The following is a 6,719-nucleotide window of genomic DNA, read 5'->3' on the forward strand; positions in this document are numbered from 1 at the left end:
TCTTTTAACAACTAGAATATTTCATTCAATGCAACACAAATCACTTAGAAAATATCCCATGAGTTATTTTTTACATTCAAATGTTGTAGGATCGGTTGTTGTCTCGCAACATTAATTTAGGTGTATGTAAACGAATCCGGACATTTAAGAATATAAAAAAGAGTGTAACATAAATACTCCATTTTCTTCTCGGTCAACATTTATTCTCCACTAATCATGTACCATCAACATTCAATGTTATTGATATCAAGCATGGGGACAAGTCAACATCGATCAAGCTCAATTTTTGTTATTGAGTGTTTAGTGAAAAGTCGAGATTAAAAATGTAAATCTTGAAACCTAAGAATCAAATTAAAATAAAACTCAAATCTCAAATATAAAATTGTAACTTTTTGGGACCTAGGGACTAAATTAAATTCAAACCCAGAACTTAAAGATTAAATTGTTAGGTTGTATGTCCTAAAACTCGCAGTTTGTAAAATAAACTTATTCAGTTATCAATAAAGATGTTATTCAGGTTTATTCAATATATTTAATAAAGTTGTTATTGAATGTATGAATTGCTCATTTCATCTTAGAAAGAACTTAAATCCAATAAACTAAGATCCATGGTTGTTACATGAGTATTTGGATTTTATGTGGAGACATAAGAGTGGATCAAGTTCGAGTAGATAGCTAAAACAGTCTATAGTATACGGATAAAGTTGGGTACCTTATTCTGGGGACACTATTGGATGCAGTCCACTTTGTATTTAGTACAAACGATTTGATCCTGAATCGTTCATGTGGAGACAGACAAGTGGAGGCATCATATGTAAAGAGTTTGTATAAGACCGGACCAAGAAATGAGTCACTCTTACTTTAGAACGCCGTTTATTGTATAAGACTGACTATTTCAAAGCAGTGACCTAGGTAACTTGACCTTAATCTCGAGCTAACTACGAACTCTTATTTATTCGAAATTATCCTTAGATTTGTATGGGTGAGGGTTGACCCAATAACATCAACTCAATAAGCCTCCCATTTCAGGGGTAAGACCGGGTAGATAGGTGGACACATAGGGTGCAAGATGGAATTTGCTCCTATCCGCTTTTAGGGATATTAGAGAGTTGTTCCCTTAACTCCGGGTCTTGAACAAGGGCCCCACCCTCTTTTTGGCCCAAGAGGGACTCGATTTGATAATTGGATCACAAACCAATTGTTCATTAAAGGATCAGTGAAACTTAAGGAGCAAGGTGTAATCTCGAGGGGAAAACGACTTTTGACCCAGTCGTTATTACGAACAACCTGTGAATGGGTGACTTACTGATTACAGTTATATCAGCTGGATAGAAATATATCTGCAATAAGGAGAGTGTAACTACTGGACTTTAGTGGAGTGGCCTGGTAATTAACAAATGTTGATTTATTTGGTTTAAAGAGTTTAGCCAATTAATCTCGGATTGTTGGAGCCCATGATCTGTAGGTTCATTAGGTCCCTTACTAGCTCATACACGAATTAAACCTTAAAATAGCATAATGAGTAAATTTGAAAATTTCAAATTTGAAAAAAGAGAATCAGTTATTATACGTTTAATTATCGAATTAAACAAAATTGGAGAATATAAGAATATTTAAGTATGATTTAAATATTAAATATGTGAATAAAGATTCATATTTATGGTATTAGTGGTTTAATGATTTATATTTGATATTAAATTAAAATTGTTTAATTAATTATTTAAAACCGATTTTGTTTAAAATTAATATATATATATATATATAAATATTGATTAATGAATCAAGTATTTTATAAAATTAAATTTATTTTTCATGAATTTCAAAGAAAAATAATTATAAATTGATTTTAAATTCAAGTAGGATTTTCCCACTAAAGTGACCACTTCATTCTCCATTTAGTACATGAGTTCTTGGTGTCAATTTGACATCAAATTAGATTTGCATGTTGATTTTTACAAAGAGACTGAATTGTCTTGTTGAGAAGATGAGGAGAGACTGTTGAATTAAGAGAAAGAAAAGTTCTTTCTCTAGGGTTGAAAAATATTCGGGACTTCTTCATCCAAACTCAAAAAATCCCTACAATTATAGTTCATTTTGGATCCTACAATCTAATTTAAGGACCTAGAGGATAATAGGAAAGTTAAATTGGTGGTCTATAAACTATTGAAGAAGAAATTCGAGCAAGGAGTTGTTGAATTTTGGAGAATTCTTTTGAATTTCAGAAACACTATTTCTTTAATACGTGCATGCTTTTGATTTGATTGCTAAAATTGATGGAATTAGAGTGCTTAAGATCCAAATTGCTTCCGCTTGTTGATTGTCAACACCAACATAAAAGCGTAACATTTTGAAATTTATAAACCAAATAGAAACCAAACTCAAAACTTATGGACCAAAAAGATATTTTTTTTCTAGTTAAAAATATCATTCTATCCTTCTATTACATAGTGGTCTTGGAATTGAGGATGTGGCAAGAGCTATGAGACCTTTGTTTGGTACAAGTTTTATAGGTTGGACATGAGAATGTTGTATTCCCAGGCACTCTATTTTCCCATGAATAAGGGATATGAAAAAAGGGTGAGTTTTCTCTTTTTCCTCATTCATTTGCTTTTTATTTGGAATATATTTAGTTAATAAGAACTGAATGATATTAATTTATCAAAATCAATACAACTAATTATTTAACTAGAATATTTTAATAACATTTTTATTAAAATGTATGTTGATTTCCATTTTACGAATCAGAACTAATTAAATAAATGTAATTATTTATTTTATTGAATTTGTTGATTGATTTGTAAACAATATTTTAAAATTGGGGTCTTTTAAATATAAGAAAGAAGCCCAAAATATTTACAAAATAGTAAACTATTAATCCAACCTATAACAAATTAAATAATAAAATAAAACCCATGTAAATTGACGAAAAAGCCTAGCTAAACTACCTCACGAAATGCGTGCGAAGACACCACTCCCTCACGATCTACGAACTCAGAGGACAAGTAGCCCACCCATGAATGTACAGACCCGACCTGCGATTAATCGCCTGCTAACGGAAAAAATCATGACCGAAACTGACTGCATCATCTTCTTCACCAACTAACTTTCATTTTAAAAAAAACTTCCTCTAACTTTTCATTTATTGCAACTTTTTTCTCTAACTCTGGTGATAAACCTTGATAGAAGTTTATTAGTATCTATCATTGATAGACTTCTATCTCTATTAAAGAGGATCTCTACTGCTATAGTTATACTTGTTACTCAAGTAACTCTCCCACCATCCTTACTCTTCATGATTCTCTAACTCTACCTTTTATAAGAATACTGTTGTTTAAATAAAGGAGAAGAAGAAGACAAGTCTATCACTGTCTATCAATTGCTCGCCTTATGTTGGACGATCGTGCATGTCGTGCTAGGCAATCGTGCAAGTAGCATTTGTTGCGTTGAGCGATCATGTAGTCAGCGTTGAGTGATCGTGCATGTTGCGTTAGGTGGTCGTGTTAGCAGCACTTGGGAATTGCGTGCATTAGCTGAGTGATCAAGTGTTGATGTGCCATAGTTGTTGTGCATTGGTACGTTGGACGTGACTACGAGGTTTCACTAGAGGGAACTGCGCAAGAGTTTTTCTTTTGTTTTTGTTTTTTTTCCCTACCTTAGGGCTACCCAACTAAGGTCTATTTTGTTGTTTATTTAATTTATGCATGTGATGTATGATTAAATTTTATATGTTGCATAACGTATGCCATATAGTTTAAAATCCTACCTTAGGATAAACAACCTGGGATCTTAGTTGATTGGTTTTGGGTTAATGCAAACTAAATGTTAAATAAAGTAGCACTTTATTTTATTAAATAAATAATTCATTTGTACAAATGATTTACAAACTATAAAACCACGAACATTTAGTTTGAAAATGAGACTGAATGTTGCATGTTTCGTAGACCCAGACTCTCCAAGTGACCGTCAAACACTATGACATTAGAGCCTTTGAAAATGAATCTGCAACATTATGCTCTGAACAATTTTTATGACGATCACGTCCCCTCGATTCACAATCTCCTAGATGAGATAATATTTGTGCTCAATTGCTTTCCTCTATTGTGGCTCCTAGGCTCCTTGAAATTCGCCACAACACCACTTAATCACAATATGGGGTGATGGATTTTGATATGTCAGGAACAACTTCCAATCTGTCAAAAACTTCCTGAGCCATATAATCTCCTTAACAGCTTCACAAGCCGCTACATACTCTGCCTGCATGGTAGAGGGTAGTACTGACTCTTAGAAAGATAGAATATCACCAGAAAAAACTATTAACAAAAAGAACCAATGAGTGGAAGTAGATCGTTCCAAATCCCATTGTGAAAGAATTTACAATCAAACAGCAACAGTTATGCATAAACTTTTAAATTACAACATGTTTCAAGAAGAAAATACAAGAGATCGAGTGAACATACCCTTGAAGAACCTTTTCTTCTTGCACTTCCTTGTTCCAACAGCATGAACGTTCAACAGCACGAACGCTCAACAGCACGAAGGCAACGCCTCTGGAATAACCTCGAACACAATTGAGTAACACTCGACCCTCAACCCTTGAACAACAAGTAGACACTACCATGAGGCTATCTCGGTATTCTTGGTGTGGGAATCCATGAGTTATGGGCTTTGTGTGGATTTGGTAGAGGGAAGAAGGAATTGAACGATCGTGTAGACGATCGAGTAAGTGGGAGAAGGCAAGAGTCTATCGTGTAGACTTGGGTACTCGATCGTGTAGCAGCGAGCAACTATCGTATAGTATACTCTTTACTCGATCATTTACTCTCTCAAAGCTATTGTGTAGCTTTTGGTTAATGTGCGTTCGATTATGAAAAACTGAAAACGATTTTCATTTTATCCATCAGTTACCATAACTTATTACAACTTCCCACTAAGTTGGTTATTAGGAGAAAAAACCGAAACCAATTATCTCATAATTGATTTAATTTTAAATAAATATTATATTCATAACCTATCATATTCTCCTTTATGGCATTTAATATTAATTCCTCCAATTAATGTATCTAATACATCAAATCAATTATATCATATATAATTGAAGCAATTTAATTATATCATATATAATCAAATTCCCTCTTGTTAATTTGAACACTTCAAACTAACCCAAAAACTAATTCTCAACATGAATCCATTGAGCTACCAAGGGGACCTTATGGATCTGTAGCTTGAAGCTTCAACAGTACGTGAATAACTGACTAAACTCTTTAATCACGATATCTACCATCCATTAACTGTCGAACATTCCACTAAAGACCGATAGCTGCATTCTTTGCGCTACAGATATATTTTTGTGTCCATTCGATATAACCAATCAATAGTACGATGACCCTTCACAAAACGCTCTAAGTACAACTGGACCAATTTACCGTTTTGCCCCTGTAGTTACATCTAACTCTTTAAGTATCACTGATTCCTCTAATGAACAATACATCATGTCCTACTATGAGTAAATCCTTCTCGGGCCAAGAGAAGGTGTGGCGCCACATTGTTCAAGCTTCGGAATCCGCCTTTAATGGAACAATTTATCTACTTACCCCTGCTTCGGGGAAGGAATGAATTCCGTCTTATGTAGATGAGTTTCTAGCTCCCCAATCAAACGAATTCCCAAAGTGGTAGTTGAGTTGGTGATTTGGCCACTCGCACCCATGCAAATCAAAGGACTGCCTTCATAGGCAGGTGCTAACAACTCACTCAGGATTAAGGTCATGTTACCTATGGTCATTGTAGTGAAATGAAAGTCTCTGTCATGAACGGAGTTATTCCGGTCTTACATAAACTTCTTTGTATAGAGCATCCTCGCTCACATGTCTAATACATGAATGGTCAGGATCAGACCATTTGTAGCACTTTACAACACTTGTAACATCTACAAAGCAGGCCACACTCGCAGTGTCACCAGGATAAGGTTTCCCTCCTTTATCCATGTACTACAGACCATTTAGGTTATCACTTAAAGCACGATCCACTTGTATGTCTCCACGTACATGCTTAAGTTACAACGACAACCAAGGATCTTAGTTTATTAGTGTGTGGTCAATGAAACTAAAATATCTCATATTTCAGAGACTGTAGTGAATAAAATATCTCATATTATTACATCACAAAGAGTTTGTTCATACAGGTTTACAAACTACAGAACCCTATGAGATTTAGGCATCAACCCCAACAATCTTCTACTTGTCCTAAAGCTAGGGGAGTGTACAAGATAATTACAAGTACAAAATAATAAACTAGGGTATAAAGGCCCAGTACAACAATACTCCCACTTGCCCTAGTCCAGCCGCAGTCGGTCCCGTTGACCCATGCTCTGTAGGTGACCCTCAAACACTGTAGTCGGGAGAGCCTTCGTAACAGATGAGCAACATTGTGCTCCGAAGCTATCTTCGTGACAATCATGTCCCCTCGATGCACAATCTCTCTGATGAGATGGTATTTTCGCTCAATATGCTTGTCGCGCTTGTGATCCGAGGCTTTCCAGAATTTGCCACAACACTACTATTATCATAATAAAGGGAAATTGGCGTAGACATGTCTGGAACAACTTCCAAATCAGTCAGGAACCTCCTTAGCAGCTTCACAAGCCGCAACATAATCTACCTGCATGGTGGAGTGTGGTATGCACCCCTCCTTCGTACTTCGCCATACTACAGCTCCTTCATTAA

Source organism: Benincasa hispida, chromosome 9, assembly GCF_009727055.1.
Source record: "Benincasa hispida cultivar B227 chromosome 9, ASM972705v1, whole genome shotgun sequence".
NCBI lineage: Eukaryota > Viridiplantae > Streptophyta > Magnoliopsida > Cucurbitales > Cucurbitaceae > Benincasa > Benincasa hispida.